The 17423-nt window shown below is 40.7% G+C and overlaps 1 protein-coding gene and 1 long non-coding RNA gene across 9 annotated transcripts in view; one reads left to right on the forward strand and one right to left on the reverse strand.

Annotated features, from left to right (window-relative positions):
* Window positions 1-17423, forward strand: part of ESRRG (estrogen related receptor gamma) — a 682819-nt gene that overhangs the window by 346486 nt on the left and 318910 nt on the right. The window lies entirely within an intron of this gene.
* Window positions 3986-17423, reverse strand: part of LOC145504377 (uncharacterized) — a 51970-nt gene continuing 38532 nt past the window's right edge. The window contains exons 4-5 of the long non-coding RNA XR_014052159.1: window positions 5119-5234; window positions 3986-4199 (exon numbers count right to left, since the gene is read on the reverse strand). This is a non-coding gene — a long non-coding RNA (uncharacterized LOC145504377). The remainder of the gene's footprint in view (window positions 4200-5118; window positions 5235-17423) is intronic.

Below are 17423 nucleotides of genomic sequence, written 5' to 3' on the forward strand. Positions count from 1 at the left end.
TTTACTTTCCCTGGTTGCTCAAATGGTAAAGAATCTGCCTGCAATGCAGGAGACCTGAGTTCAATCCCTGGATCAGGAAGATCCTCTGGAGAAGGGAATGGCAACCCACTCCAGTATTTTTGCCTGGAGAATCCCATGGATGGAGGAGCCTGGTGGGCTACAGTCCGTGGGTCACAAGGAGTCAGACACAACTGAGCGACTAACACTTTCATTACAATGTTGCATTAGTTCCTGCTGTACGGTGTCATGAATCAGCTATATGTTTACATTTATCCCCTCTTTTTTGAATTTCCTTCCCACTTAGGTCACCACAGAGCATCTAGTAGAGTTCCCTATGCTATACAGCAGGTTCTCATTAGTTATCTGTTTTATACATAGTAGTGTGTATATACCTGGAGGAGAGCATGGCAACCCACTCTAGTATTCTTGCCTGGAGAATCCCACGAACAGAGGAGTCCATGGGGTCGCAAAGAGTCAAACACAGCTGAGACTGAGCACGCACACAGGCATGGTGTGTGTATGTCAATCCCAACCTCCCGATTCATCCACTCCTCTCCTTCCCCTTTGGCATCTATGTTTGTTCTCTGCATCTGTGTCTCTATTTCGGCTTTGCAGGTTAGGTCATCTATACCATTTTTCTAGATTCCACATACATTTTTAATATACGATATCTGTTTTTCCCTCTCTTTACTCTGTTCTGTATGACAGACTCTGATACATTATTGTAATAATGGACAAAATTATTACAACACCAAGTCTCTCAGTCTACCACATGTCTTCAGTAGGGTTTTGTAACCTCTTGAGTCCAGAGAAGGAATTTGGCAAGCACACCAGAAACTCCATGTGCAGCTATGAAATTAGTCAAAATTAGTTAATTTCTTTTCATGTCCATATTGGGGTTAATACCATCGCTCTCATACTTCAAAAGCATTTAGTGATGTGTGTGTGTTCAGTTGCTCAGTCATGTCCAACTCTTTGCGACCCCATGGTCTGTAGCCCACCAGACTCCTCTGTTCATGTGGTTTTCCAGACAAGAATACTGGAGTGGGTTTTCATTTCCTCCTCCAGATTACTGATGGTTAGCTATTGTTAATGAGTCAGATTCTCAGGTAGCATCTTCATGTTGGTTCTATCTCCGCTATCCAACATTTTAAAAACTAGAATCACAATTCAGAATAAACTTTTAAACTGGCTGAAAGAAGAGAAGCTGTCACAGAGGGGTGAAGAATTGATCAGCAACTCACTTTCTTCTCCAGTTTAGCTGATTCATGGGTCCTTTCTGTCCGCTGTCTGCACCCCAAGGTTCCTGACTCTACATTGCAAAAATGAGAAACCCAAACCCCAGAAGAAAAAGCACTACATCCCATCCATTTAATGTTTTTTTAATGCTACATTTAAATAGTATTTTAATGATGTTAGAAACAGGAAAAGTGTTGTTGAAAAATGGAAGCTAATTAGTATGGAGAATCCAATTTGCAAAGTAAACTTACTATTTCTAATAGCAAGGTGTTGTATTTTGTGGGATTTTTTGGGGGGTGGGGCACTGGGCCTTTGTTGCTGCACTCACGCTTTCTTTAGTTGCAGAGAGCAGGAGCTACTCTTCATACTCTTCATTGTGATGTGCGGGCTTCTCATGGCAGTGGCTTCTTTTGTTGTGGAGCACAGGCTCTAGGCACTTGGCCTTCAGTAGCTGTAGCTCCTGGACTCTAGAACTCGGGCTCAGTGGTTACAACTCACGGGCTTAGTTGCATGTGGGATCCTCCAGGCCCAAGGACAGTATCTGGATCCCCTGCACTGGCAAGTGGCTTCTTATCCACTGTGCCACCAGGAAAGTCTTGTATTTTGTTTTGTTTTGCCCTCTGAGGATCCTCCTAATAGGACTGTAAGATTAGAACCAAATCCCAAGAAAAAGCAAAGGGAAGATTTGGCAGACCCTTACAAGATGGCAGCACATTTCTCATAAAAAATTGTGAGATCTCCAAGAAAGGACCCCCTGCTTTTGCATGTCAAACAATGCCATCTTTAGGCAGTGGAACAATTATATTCGAATTCTGGGAACTTGAACTTGATCTCCATACCAGAAGCTAATTGACCCACGTGCCTGTCAAACCATGATGACTCAGGGCTGCCATGAACTTGATTGTTCATTGTCAGTTACTGATTATAGCTACCTCCAGAATGCATTCGGGCTAGAGAAGTACAGAATCAGTTCCTTACTTAATCAAGAAGATGGAATTGCCAGGCTCCCCCAGACGAGAGGAAGCTGCAGATGAGTTTTGGAGTCCTCGCTCATGGATAGGATGCCTTTACAAACCCACAGGTGCCCGTTATACATCCCCTGTCTGTCATAGTGTGGTAAAGGCAATAACATCATTTGATGACAGGTTTATTCTCTCCAAATTTCAAGATTGAAATAGACGACACCTGAATGGAATTCCCAGGGCAGCCAAGCGCTGTCTGGTCCTCATAAGATGCGCAAATGCAAACAAAGCTCCAAAGAAGTCTGTTAGGGGATTTATTTCGTGGGACTTGGTATTTCTTACATTTGAGTTTTACCCGATAGTTATTTAAAATCCACGAGTAATATAATAACACTGGGGCAGGACTGGAGTGAGGTGAAGGCATTGCAGTTTGCACGTGACCCTGACCTTGCAAGCTGAGTATTCGTCTGAAGTAGGGGAATTCAAATTTTCTATTCTTTTGCATTGTCATTCCTCGAATTGATAAGTGCAGAGAAATGTAAATAAAAAAGACCTATTTCAGAACCTTCCGTACAACCTTTTTGTTTTATGACAAAAGACAGTTAATTAACATACTAGCAGTAAGCAGCCTTCCCAAACTCATGCTAATTATGTATTCTGTTGACCGTGACTCTAGTCATAAGGTAATTGGCTCCCAGCAACATGACATTTCAAATCATCTCTTGAAATTACATCAAAAAGCCAGCCTGTTTTGTTTTGATAGGGGAACAATCAATTTGATAAGTGGTAACACAGCTCATTGTTTCACATTAATTAGACTAATTGCTGCATGTTAGCCTCTGAAATAGACAGAACTTGGAGAAGACAAAGGCTGCGGCCTTTAGCATGCAGTGCATGTGACGGTTCCACTTGCTTGCACAGACTGTGGGCAGAAAGCAGAGCTGTTAGGAGGCTGCCTTGCGGGAGGCTGGGTGTTAACAGTGGTTTGATGTGTTATGCTTAATACACTGGCTTTCAATTATAGCATCCAGGTTCCAAGTCCCACAGAGGAATGAAGAACTGTTTCTCAGCTAACCGGGTTTGGGTTAGATGGAGTGTAACAGCCTTCTCTCCTACAAGACTCAGACATTCTTCTGTCCCGTCCCTGCCAGGGAGGTCCAACCAGCCCCCCTTTGTAGTAGTCTGGGCATCCATGCCTTTAAAAATCAGATTGAAATGAAACAAAGTCAAAACAAAACCGAAGACCAAAAGAAAAAGATTTTCTTTTTTCCCAATTACGAAACAGTATTTTAACCTGCAGAGATTCAGCCAACTGTTATTGTGGAAACCTAACACTCAAGCCTGCAAATGCCTTTCAGTTTGACAAACTGTACCTTGGTGTCTCATGGAGATCACCCATTTGGCCAAATCGGACCATGTGATCTTTAGGACAACAGCACATGTCAATCTCAATTGGCAACAGAGAGAATTTGACTTGTGACCCGCCCGGACCTCTGATGCTCACATAGGTTGATGAGATCATGTTACTAGGCGTCTGATGCAATGGAATAGGACTCCTTTCCAAGGGAAAAGGCATCCAGCACTTGAACAACCCACTGCCTCTGTCACGCTGACACTATCTGCTTATCCACACACAACTTCCAAAAATTGCTAGCTAACTAAACAAATGTGCACATTGCCTGCTGTTTGTGTACCTATGTGTGTCTCTACGGTTTTTATAGGTGAAGTGGGAAATTCGTATAAATATTTCATCTGGCAGTTGCATATCATCAGATTCAAAGCAGTGAGATGGTAAATCATCTTGTTGGCTTTGGGCTGCATTTGACCTAAGAGACAAAGTCTCAAACAACAGCAGACTCTGCTAACAGCTCCCACGGCTCCATGCAAAGAGTAGTTTTCACAGGTTCACGGTGTGGAAAAGACTTTTCTGTTTCTCACTAATTTCTTCAGCTTTACCAAGAGTAGTGTTGTCTTTGAACAGGAAGGACAGCAGCCAGCCTATAAACATAACAGGTTTGTTGGTTTTTTTTTTTTCCAAAAGATACACGGCTGCATCACACATCCCCAAATTGTAAGTACAACATTCCTCCATTTGTAAATGCTTACGGGCTTTCATTGAAATGACAGAGAGAATTATGACAGTGACATTCGAACCTGGCTTGGAAAATGAATTTGAAACATTTAAATGCCAATGATTTGCTTCTTTGTCTGAAGGCTTCTGAGACAGTGAAGGTGGGGGGTCAGGGGGTGGAAGGAAGCTGCGGACATTGGTACCCAAGGAGAGCATTTCAGTTCTTTTTCTCACGCCCTAAAAGGAATGATCCTTTGGCAGAAACTTCAAAGCACAAATTTGTGCAGCAGGTTTAATTTGGTCATTTAAAAAAAAAAATAGTGTGTGGGGTAGCAGAGGCAAGCAATTAAATGACTGCTCCTACAAGTTAATACGTCTTCAACAGCCTTTTAAAAAGGTACAAGGATTTGCGATTTAAGTGCCCTAATGTGCTATTTTCCCTGTAAAATCCCAGGGTTTATTCTGACGGTAAATGATGGAGCAAAAAAAAAAACACCACCAAGATTGAAGCCCCTTAACATTCAGTTTAAGTGCTGGTTCCGCTCCCCTGAGCACACGTTGGAAGCAGCTTTGTTAGGATTCCAGCCGGCACCCTGGCTGTCACCACTGGTCCTTGTACAGTCAAGCCCCACTCCACGCAGAGCAAATCTTTGCTCAGTTAAGCGAGCGTCAGTCACCGGTGAGCTTGGCTGCCGGCCCAGGGCTGTTAGACCCGTCCCTGCTACACCTGAGTGAGATATTGACAGGACATTGCTACCCAAACAACAGAGTTGAGGCATGGGATAAAAAAATAAATTAATTAAATTGTCATGGGGCTGACAGAATAATTTTGAAAATGCCACTTACACATCCACTGTACAAGCCGAACAGAGAAACTACTGCTTTGCTTGCAGTGAAGTAGTGTCTCCTTTGGTGGGTTGCTTTTTTTCTTTCTTTCCATCTCAGGATGTGGATTTGGAATTCTGGCGGAGAAGGGGGGAGGGGGGCAGATGGGAGCGGGGGTGGTGAGAGGGGGAGAAAAGTACCAGTTGATGATTTACCTTGTTGAACTTTCTGGCCAGTTATACTTGTGAAATTTGCATAAGGCCTGCTATCTACTGAACAAAAGCTCCCCCAAAGCAAGACACTGTGGAATAAAGTGACAAGGCTTGGGAAAGTAGGGAGAAAACTCTGACAGTGGGTAATTCTGCTGAGGAGAAAAATAAGGATCAGAGAAAATCAGGGACAGAAGAGGAAAAAAAAAAAAAGATGTAAAGTAGGAATAGTTTTTAAATAGGAATGGCTGGCAGAGCTATTAATCACACAGAACTCTGAGCTACAGGGGTTGTGGAGGCCTCCCAAGACCAAAGGACAGAGGCTCCACAGAAAGCCCTGAATACACCATCAAAAGCCCCCTACTTGCCCCAGTGTGTAAGAGATGAGCTGTTCAAGTAAGCTAAAAAAGTCAATATAAAAATCTAAGGAGTTTTAGCAAATATTTAGTCTTTGGTTTTCACTGTTGAATTAATGGTCTGTTGTGGTCGTGGCAGTTCTTACTCTCATCCTAAGTGGAAAAAGTGAATTTCATTGATGGCGATAGATGATTCAGGTCCTTCGGAAGCTTTGGAGGGAGGGAGAGGAGGGAGGGGGAGGGAGGGAGGGGGTGAGCACGCTGATGAAACTGAACTCTTTAGTAAGGCTTTGTTTCAAAAAACTCTTAATTGGAGGTTTTCTGGGAGAAATCAGAAATTACTGTAGGTTCTGAAGATTTAATAACTTCTTGTAAAATAGATTCAGGGTGGGGCAAATTGAGAAAGTAGCACTGACATATATACACTGCCTGCCTGCCTGGTCAGTCACTTCAGTCGTGTCCGACTCCTTGCGACCCTATGAACCATAGCCCGCCAGGCTCCTCTGTCCATGGGATTCTCCAGGCAAGAATCCTGGAGTGGGTTGCCATGCCTTCCGGTAGGTATATATACAATACTATGTGTGAAGTAGATAGCTAGTGGGAAGCTGCTATATGACACAGGGAGCCCAACCTTGTACTCTGTGACAACCTAGAAGGGTGGGATTGCGCTGAGCCGGGGACAGTGAAGGGCTCAAGAGGAAGGGGATATATATATATATATATATATATAGTTACATAGTTATGACTGATTCAAGTTGTACCGCAGAAACCAACACAACATTGTAGCAATTATCCTTCATTTAAATAAATAAATAAAATAGATTCAGTATCCTTGTAATGTGTGTGTGCTATCTGAATGCATAATTTCTCCTGGAAATTATGGAATTTCTGCTCAGAGCTGTGTCTGTGTTTAAAAAAAAAAGACAGTTCTGAGAGTGCTGGCATTTTGCTCCCCCGACATTCCCATCTCGAATTCCTGCTAGAGGTAGATGTTTTGAGACTCCATGAACTGGTGTAACTGGCATGGTGAAAGGCAGTCCTTTCTATTTCTGTCTTTCACTCACAACTATAAACACAGACCCTCTGGCTGACTTCACAGACCCTCTGGACTTTCACGGCTCAGCCAAAGACGAACTCAGAGCAAAGAAATAAAATCACTTAGTCACAAGTCAACATGCAGTGCTCACTATAATACAGCATGGCTCAAGGCACTGAGGGAATATCTTTAAGGTAGATATAAGATCACTTTTCTTTTTTGCTTTTTTGTCTCCTAGTATCTAAGAGGGGTATCTGTGCCTCATAGAATTGCTGAGAAAATGAAGTGACTCTAAGGCTTCCAGCCTGGTGTTATAGTTGCCATTTTTGGAACTGTGAGTTGTTTACCCATGGTAACAACAAATCATGGTGAACGTTTGAAATTTCCTTCTAATATAATCAGGGCCAGATTCATGGATATACAGCCTGTGTAGTCACATTGGGTCTGAGCATTGGCTCAGAAGGGCCCTATATTTGGCTTAATATTCTCCTGTCACCATCTTGAAATTATTCACAATTTTGAACAAAGAGCCAGCCCCACATTTTTATTTTGCATTGGGCTCCCCAAATTAGGCTGCTGGTTCTAATATAGTTACTTAATTTTGCTCAAAATGTCTATTTCTTTTCCAACTACAATTTTGTCTTTTTTTCTGTGCTATTTTTATTTTTTTTAATTAGTTTTTATTTGGATATAGTTGCTTTACAGTGTTTCGTGAGTTTCTACAGTACCGCAGAGTAAATCAGTTATGTGTGTATATATATATCCCCTATCTTTTGGATTTCCTTCTCATTTAGGTTACCACAGAGCGCTGAGTAGGGTTCCCTGAACTATTACACTAGATTCTCGTTAACTATCTGTTTTATCCATAGTATCAATAACATATACATGTCAGTCCCAAACTCCCAACTCATCCTACCCACCCCCTTCCCGCCCTTGGTATTGATATGTTTGTTCATATTAATGCATATATATGGTATCTAGAAAAATAATATAGATGATCTTACTTGCAAAACAGAAATAGAGATCCAACTACAACTCTGACTGGATATTTTAAACTAGCTTTTGGCATTATCAGCACCAAGTAACAATTCAACTAATTCTCCCCCCCTTTTTTTTCACTTTCTTGCTGCTGCTGCGTTCCTTCCATTAATGCCCAGTGGGTCCCAACCACACTGCAATTCTCAACCTTCCTTGCCTCAGCGCCCCATTCCAGAGAGAAGATGTGTGTTAGTTTTCCTTTGCATCTCCGTGCCCTTCCTGTTCTTCGTGATTACACCTTCTTTAACCTCCATTCAGCTCAATTTTTCCATGTCTCCAAGCAGAAAACACCCTGCCTCGAGGGTGTCCTCTTATCCTCACGGCACCTTGTTATATATCCACCTACTCTAACCACTTCTCCAGCCGCTGCTCTGGACACTAAACTCTTTTGGGGAGCACTGGGGAGGGGGCAGCTTTCTCTTTTTCAAGCCTGCTGCCTTCCGCCCTCCTGATACATAGTCGATGCTCAAGTTGTTGACTGAACAAATAAACAACTAAACCAATGACCAGGGCTGCCAAGAGCATGAGTGACTGATTTTCCTTTCACCTTTGAAAAATTTTTTCTCCACTTTCTTCCTGCAAAGTAGTTTTGGGCAACTGAATGCTGAAAATGCATAGACTGGGAACCAAAATGGAAAAACAAACAGGGAGGAATGAGTTCCAAGAATTGGTGATGACCAAGAATTGGTAAGAAATTAAATGGATAGCATTGTATACCACACAATCAGTAAAATGAAATGCTTTTTGGAATGTGTATTCTATTCAATAATAGGTTTTTTTTTTAATTTTTAATTTAATTTTATATTGGAGTGTAGTTGATTTTAGTAGGGAGTGATAAGAAGGCCTTCTTAAGTTAACAGTGCAAATAGAGGAAAACAATAAGATGGGAAAGACTAGAGAGCTCTTCAAGAAAATTGGAGGTATCAAGGAAACATTTCATGTAAAGATGGGCACAATAAAGGACAGAAACGGTATGGACCTAACAGAAGCAGAAGAGATTAAAAGGAGGTGGCAAGAATATACAGAAGAGCTATCCAAAAAAAGTCTAGTGACCTACATAACCACAAAGGTATGGTCACTCACCTATAGCCAGATATCTTGGAGTGTGATGTCAAGTGGGTCTTAGGAAGCATTGCTACAAACAAAGCTGGTGGAGATGATGGTATTCCAGCTGAGCTATTTCAAATCCTAAAAGATGATGCTGTTGAAGTGCTGCACTCAATATGTCAGCAAATATGGAAAATTCAGCAGTGGCCACAGGACTAGAAAAAGTCAGTTTTCATTCCAATCCCAAAAAAGGGCAATGCCAAAGAATGTTCAAACTACCATACAATTATGCTTATTTCACATGCTAGCAAAATTATGCTCAAAATCCTTCATGCTAGACTTCAACAATATGTTATCAAGAATTTCCAAATGTACAAGTTGGATTTAGAAAAGGGCAGAGGAACCAGAGATCAAATTGCCAACATCACAGAGAAAGCATGGGAATTCCAGAAAAGTGTCTATTTTGACTTTGTTGACTACACTAAAACCTTTGACTGAGTGGATCACAACAAACACAAAATTCTTAAAGAGATTGAATACCAGACCACTTTACCTGTCTCCTGAGAAATCTGTGTGTAGGTCAAGAAACAAGTTAGAACCAGACATGGAACAATAGACTGGTTCAGAATTGGGAAAGGAGTATATCGAGGCTTTATATTGTCACCCTGCGTACTTAACTTCTATGCAGGGTGCATAATGTGAAATGTCAGACTGGATGAATCCCAAGCTGGAATCAAGATTGCCAGGAGAAATATCAACAACTTCCGATATGCAGATGATACCACTGTAATGGCAAAAAACGAAGAGGAACTAAAGAGCCTCTGGATGAAGGTGAAAGAGGAGAGTGAAAAAATTGGCTTAAAACTAAGTATTCAAAAAACAAAGATCATGGCATCTGGTTCCATCACCTCATGGCAAATAGATGGGGAAAATGTGGAAACAATGACAGATATTATTTTCTAGGGCTCCAAAATTGCTGCGGACAGTGACTACAGCCATGAAATTAAAAGAAGTTTACTCTTTAGAAGAAAAGCTATGACAAACCTAGACAGCATATTAAAAAGCAGAGACATCACTTTGCTGACAAAAGTCTATATAGTCAAAGCAATGGTCTTTCAAGTAGTCATGTCAGAATATGAGAGTTGAACTAGAAAGAAGGTTGAAGAGTTGATGCTTTTGAATTGTGGTGCTCAAGAAGACTCTTGAGAGTCTCTTGGACAGCAAGAAGATGAAATCAGTCAATCCTAAAGGAAATCAACCCTAAATATTCATTGGAAGGACTGGTCCTAAAGCTGAAGTTCCAATACTTAAGTTACCTGATGCAAAGAGATGACTCATTGGAAAGACCCTGATGCTGGGAAAGATTGAGGGCAGGAGGAGAAGGGGGCAACAGAGAATGAGATGGTTGGATGGCATCACTAACTCAATGCACATGAGTTTGAGAAACTCCAGAAGATAGTGGAGGACAGGGAAGCTTGGCTTGCTGCATTCCATGGGGTTGCAGAGTCAGACACGACTTAGTGACTGAACAACAACAGTTGATTTACAATGTTGTGTTAGTTTCAGATGTACAGATGTAAAGTAATTCAGTTATGCATACACATAGTCTCGTTCCAAGGTCTTAAGCATGTTTCAGTAGCTCAATAGTTTATAAAATCGGGGGTTTATAAGCCTTTAACACTTGAGCCTACAAGACAATGGGGAACCCATAGAGGGATGGATTTGATGTTGGGCAGAGATGTGAGTCCATAAATTATATTGAAATTTGAATGCTGAATTTATGAGAGCATGTAGTTTTCAGAGGAAAATGTCTGACTTTCATCAGATCCTCAAAGGAGCCTCTGGCCCAAAAGTAATTAAAGACCCTTGCTTTGGTGTTTTAATTTGAGAAAATGATGTTTCTTATTAAAATAGGACACCATATAATGACTTATCATTCATTATTAAAGGGATACTTTCCTGAGTTTTAACCATTCCCCCCACATATACCCCAGTTTATCAATTATAAGTTTGAAAAGATGTTTCTTAAATGTCCCCAAGTTGTTTGAAATATTTCTTGCTTGCCTTTCAAAATTATCTGCATTGTTTCCCTGCTTTTCTCACAAGCCTGTGTTCTTTGTGCTATTTGTGAATTCCTCAGTGTTAGAAATGAGCCAGGAAAGGGCAGTTGAGAAAAACGTGTGAGCTGATGGCTAGGTTCGTACACTGCTTTTGTTGTTTTGAGATGTTTTTAGAACCTGTGTCATTGATGTACTTGGAGCACTGCTGACAAGATGTTATTGGTTTCCTGGCCACTGGGCAGATAGCTGTGTTGAGAGTTGTTAAATTATCACTAAACTCATCTGTTTTATTACCTTAAATTTACCTGTGATGTTAGCTCATTTACAACTGAAATTTTAGTTTTTCTCACCTTTAGAAACTTCTGTTTCCTGTCTTTGTTTTATATATATGTAATACATGTTTTATATATGTGTAATTTTATTTGAAAGGTACTGAGATTCCTCCTCCCTGTGCATAATAGATTAAGATAGTTTTATTTACAAATAAATGTGGGTTTAGGAGGATATCACATGGTTCTTAAAAATATCACATGGTTCTCAGGCTATGTAAGTGATAATTCTAAATTAATGGCAAATGGGGTATTTGCAGTTATCATTACAGATAAATTTACCCAGTTTAGTAGAAGAATCTGGAATGCTTATGTATTCTGTTTTCTAGTTTGTGTCAAGGATGTAAGCTTTGACAAGAGTTCATAGAATACATTTTATCCTTTTGGTTGAGATTTTCTAAAGTTTTTGAAGTAAAAACTTCACTGTAATAATATATCTCAATGTTCTTGACTCTTTTATTCATTATATAACTTTCATTCCCTCCCCTCTGAATTCTTTCCACTGTCTAGAGTCTGAATTGAGAAACCATTCATAATTTTTATAATCTTATGTTGTGTATGGATTATACAACATATACTTGTATAATCTTTCCCCCTGAGATAAACTAAGCTCCTTGAAGACAGGGACTTGTGTTCTTTGTACTGACAATAAATCCTAGCAAGATGTCAGACCCATTTAGTGCTTTTCATTCCTCACTGATTCACTGATTATAATGGTCCCCCCACAGACACACACCCTGAGGAATCAGATCTGACATTTAAGTTGCAGTTCCACAGGTGTTGGTGGCATCTCTGGGTGTTTAAAGTTTGCTGGGGTAGATTTATTCCTGAAATACTGTCTAGACCTGGCAGAAATAACAAGATAGTGTGGTGCTATAATGGGTAGAAATGCACGACCAATTCTACAGAATGTGCAATGTTTAGGAATGAAAAATCAGTTACATATTTACCAGAATGACTTAGGAAAATACCTTTTGCCCATTGTCAATTCTTTGAAAAAGCTCTGATGGTATTGCAATGGTATAGGGTAACTAGGTGAAGGTAACATTTACTGAATCGGCTCTTGGGGAACAGCGCACGTAAGAGCTGATAGTCCTCTTAAACTAGCAAAGAATAATGGCTAAGAATATTAACCCTTTAGGGTCAGATATCTTGGAAAGTATATAGCCAAGCCTCCTCATTTTGTTGGTGAGGGGGTTGATTCCCACTTAGATGTCTACTCAAGATCATATAAACAGTGTTATTATTAGCAATTGATATAAGGCAGACACTTGCTTAAATTCTTTGTGTGTATTACCTCATGACCTCACAAAACTCCATGAGGCAGGTACATGTGTATCCCCCTTTGTCCCTCCCCACACTATCCCAGCCTTAGGCCAAGCTCCCATCACCTCCTCTTTAGACTCAGTAAAGGCCTCCTAACTGGCTATCCTGCATCCATCCCTTCTGCCCAGGAAGATTCTGCCTTTGGCTGACTTAATAATCTTTTGAAAACGTCTCTCTATCCAAGGCACAGTCCTGCCTTTAGTGACCATGTGTTGCTTGTGGAGACAAGCAGCTTCCTGGAGACAGCCCTTCCTGGCTCCCCAGACGCCCTCTTCCCCCTATCTCCCTTGCTCATGGTTCTGCAGAACTTCCCACCACACTCCCTCCCCTGTCAGAGCTTTTGCTCATGCTGTCCCTCCATCTAGAATGTTCTCTCCTTTCTCTCTTTCTCTCTCTCTTTTTTATTTGTTTTTATTGGAGTATAGCTCCTTTACAATGTTCTGTTAGTTTCTGCTGTACAGCAAAGTGAATCAGTTATATGTATACATATATCCCTTCTTTTTTAATTTCCTTTCCATTTGGGTCACACAGAGGATTGAGTAGAGTTCCCCGTGCTATATCGTAGGGTTTCATTAGTCATCTATTATAAACATGAGGTGTATATATGTCAATTCCAATCTCCCAACTCATTGCAGCTCCTCTTCCCCCATAAGTTTATTCTCTAGATCTATGTGTCTGTTTCTGCTTTGTGAATACGGTCATCTGTTCCATTTTTCTAGATTCCATATGTAAGCGGTATTATATAATATTTGTTTTACTCTTTCTGACTTACTTCATTCTGTATGACAGTCTCTAGGTCCATCCACATCTCTGAAAATGGCACAATTTTGTTCTTTTTTAGGTGAGTAATATTCCATTGTATATATGTACCACATCCTCTTTATCCATTCCTCTGTTGATGGGCATCTAGGTTGCTTCCATGTGCTAGCTACTGTAAATAGTGCTACAGTGAACACTGGGATGCATGTATCTTTTTGAATTATGGCTTTCTCCAGATATATGCTGGATCATGTGGTAATTCTGCTTTTAGTTTTGTTAGGTAACCTCCATACTGTTCTATATAGCAGCTGCATCAGTTTATCTGTACATTCCCATCAACAGTGTAGGAGGGTCCCCTTTTCTCCACATTCTCTCCAGGATTTATTGTTTGTAGATTTTTTGATAATGACCTATCTGACTGGTGTTAGATGATACCTCGTTGTAGTTTTGATTTGCATTTGTCTTAATTAGTGGCTTTGAGTTCTCAAAAAATGAATGACCTAAACAGACTTTTCTCTTCTCTTACATCTCCTTTTCATAGACATATTTCTCCCCACTAGATCTTAACTCAGAAGTCATGGCCTCCAAGAAGCCTTCTCTGACTCCTTAGCTAAATTAGAGGCCACTGTTAATAAGCTTTGAGCCCTCATATCCCTGTGACTTAGCAATGTTCCTAAAGTTAATTCAAGGCCTAATGTATACCAGACACCACAAATTTGTTGAAGGAGGGAAAGAAAGAAGGAAGCTCTAAGATACCAGGAATAATTCAGTCTGTTTATTTCCATCAAAAGACTCAGAGTTTGGAGTATCCATAGCTAAACTGAATCCCCCTGTACTGCTTACTTATTGAGAAAATGCATGGAATGGAGATTGAGGGCAAAAGACTAGTCAGAAGTGATACTGAGAAGAATTCAAAATAATCTCTATGGATACTTTGCTCTGAAGCAGGAGGAACATGGCTGCCCACTTCTTAAGTATGGGCCATGCATAGTGACCGCCTTCCCAGAAGTACCCTATGGAAAGAGGGGTGGGTAAGAGGAACTTCACACTGGAGGCGGGGGCAACTTGACAAATAAGATCTCTTCCAGGTGATCAAGGTCAGCCCCAACCATGATAAATCATGTCAATAGAATGTACCATTGAGATGGTGTGACAGCAGTTTACCCTGGTGCTCTTCTGGCCCCAAACCCATCACCCCAGTCTAAATATGCAACAAACCTCAAGCAAATCTCAGTGGAGGAATTCTATTGTGTCCTTAACCAGAACGCCTGAATACTGTCAAGATCATTGAGAACAAGAAAAGTCTGAGGAATGTTAGATTCGAGAGGAACCTGAAGCCTCATGATAACTAGATGTGATATGACATCGTAGATGGGTCCTAGAGCAGAAGAAGAACAATAGGTACAAATTAAGAACATTTGAGGAAATAAGTTTAATTGCAGTTTAGTTGAGGTTTAGTGCAAATTACTAATAATGGATCAACAGTGGTTCATTAGATGTGACAAATGTACCCTTACTAATGTTACATGTGGAAAGTTAGAGACTGGATACCAGATGTATGGAAGGGAGCTCTCTGGTACTATCTTCACAACTTTTCTGCAGATTTATTTCTTTATTTATTTGGCTGCACCAGGTCTTAGTTGTGGCACACGTGATCTTCGATCTTCATTGTGGCATGTGGGGTCTAGTTCCCTGACCAGGGATTGAACCCAGGGCCCTGTATTGAGAGCCTGTGGAGTCTTAACCACGGGACCAGCAAACTTAAAAGTCTCTGCAAACTTAAAACTATACTAAAATTACAACTTTATTTTTTAAAAAAAGAAACCCTAAGCTGCTTCGGTTTTGAGGTTGAATGACTTGAGCGGAGTTAGTAGTGTCAAAAGACAGCCAAGAAGTCACTCAGTTCAGTCACTCAGTCATGTCTGACTCTTTGTGACCCCATGGACTGTAGCACGCCAGGCTTCCCTATTCATCACCAACTCCTGGAGTTTGCTCAAACTCATGTCTGTCGAATCAGTGATGCCATCCAACCATCTCATCCTCTGACATCCCCTTCTCTTGCTTTCGGTCTTTCCCAGCATCAGGGTCTTTTCCAGTGAGTCAGTTCTTCACATCAGATGGCCAAAGAACTGGCTTGGAACATTAGGAAGCACGGAAGGGGTTGGTGGTGACCTCAGGGTTAAGGAGATGCTAGGGCCTGAGGAAGAGAAGGTGCCACAGAAAGGCAGGCAGGGAAAGGAAGGAATGGAACTCGATTGGAGCCAGGATAGACTGTAGATGCCAGGGAAAGATTGTTTCAAGATTTGGAAAAATGTATGTTTATCCATAACATCTCAATGGACATGAATTCAAGCAAATTTCTGGACACAGTGGAGGACAGAGGAGCCTGGAGTGCTGCAGTCCATGGGGTCGTGAAGAGTCAGACATGAACTGAAAGACAACTTAAAGACAACAACAATCCATAACTTAGGAGAAGAAATTGCTCAAATGTTTGTTCTATTCATGTTCAATGCATGAGACAAATGCTCAGGGCTGGGGCAATGGGATGACCCAGAGGGATGGGATGGAGAGGGAGGTGGGAGGGGGGTTCAGGATGGGGAACACATGTAAACCCATGACTGATTCATGTCAATGTATGGCAAAAACCACTACAATATTGTAAAGTAATTAGCCCCCAACTAAAATAAATAAATTTATTTAAAAAAAAAAAAAAAGTGAGGCTCTAAAAAAGTGATGGTGAGTTGATGGCTTCGTGAATAGAGATCGTGAATGGGTTGCCTTTATTCTAGGGTGATTTCGTAGATCAGTTTTGCTGTTGTTCTTGAAGAGAATCCCAAAGTGCTGGTGTTTGTTGGTCTTTTCTCTAGATCCTTCTGTTCTCTCCAAGTCCTACAATGTCTTGCTTTGGGGATATACAATTGCCTCAGAACATTCTGGGAGCCTGGGGGTTGGTGGGAGATGAGGGTAATGCAGGCTTTCCTGCAATGCCCTCATTTTCAGCAAGGGATGCTAGGTATACCCAATGCCCTTGACTCCTGAGCCAGAGTGTAGAGTCCTGCTTCTTGTTGGCATCCCATTTTGTCTGTGTTTGCAGTTCACTTCCTGTGTCTCTCTTGAACATTTATTCCTCTGAACTCTGCTTTTCAGCTTTATGTACCATGGTTCAGGCTCAAGTACGTCTCCTATTTTTATCAATGATGGAGAATGTGTTTCTGTTTGTATTGTTGTATTGCAGATAATTTCTAAGATGAAGGGGACAGAAAAGTCTTTACCTTCTTAAAATCAAAATTCCAGGATCCTACATTTAAAATCACCTTTGTTTTCTTATATAAGTGATTGTGTTTTTAAAGAAGATGTTAAAAGTTAATGTATTACACAGTCTGATTATTTGTCTGTTTATTTTAGTGGAAAAACAATTGTAATTAAGGAACAGAGCTGTCATTTTATTTTTCCAAGTCCGTTGGTTTTAAAGTTTAGTCCTTGGAGCATATTACCTTATGCCTTTGGGGCAGTCCTCTCATTTTTGAGAGTAGGCAGTCTTTTGTCAAGTGATGCAGGAATCCAAGCTTGTTATCTGGAATGGAAATTAACTGAACCTGAGGCCCTTTCTTGTATGACCCTAGCCAGTTCTTTCCTCTTTTAACATTTTAGTGAATTTTTAAAAGTGACAAAAAAATGATTCTGGCTCTTGGTTTCTTGAGCTGTATTTGTTTGTCAGCCAGTTGAGGGTGAAGGAAAGGAAGACAGCTTTTCCTGAGTCTTTTCTTTCCCAAAAGAAGGCTAGAGATTACCCAAGTTTGTGGTCTCTAAAGATATAGTTCATGCAATCCATGGAAATTATTTCCCAGTAAAATGCTGTTTTGTTTTGTTTTTTCATTCATGCACCTTGAACTTTTCTTCGGTAAAACTTCAACTGTGCTGAGCAAAACCTTACTTTTCTTCTTCGTACTCAGTACAAAGTAATAATAATTACTAATTACAAATATACATGAATAATAACTGCAGTAACTCTCTCCCAGAAGAGATCACTGTCTAGGAAAAGGGTTTGTTATTGTTTAGTCTCTTAAGTCATGTTCAACTCTTTGCAATCCCATGGACTATAGCCCGCCAGGCTCCTCTGTCCACAGGATTGCCCAGGCAAGAATACTAGAATAGGTTACCATTTC

This window comes from Giraffa tippelskirchi, chromosome 5 (assembly GCF_054371585.1).
Source record: "Giraffa tippelskirchi isolate mGirTip1 chromosome 5, T2T-mGirTip1v1.2.pri, whole genome shotgun sequence".
NCBI lineage: Eukaryota > Metazoa > Chordata > Mammalia > Artiodactyla > Giraffidae > Giraffa > Giraffa tippelskirchi.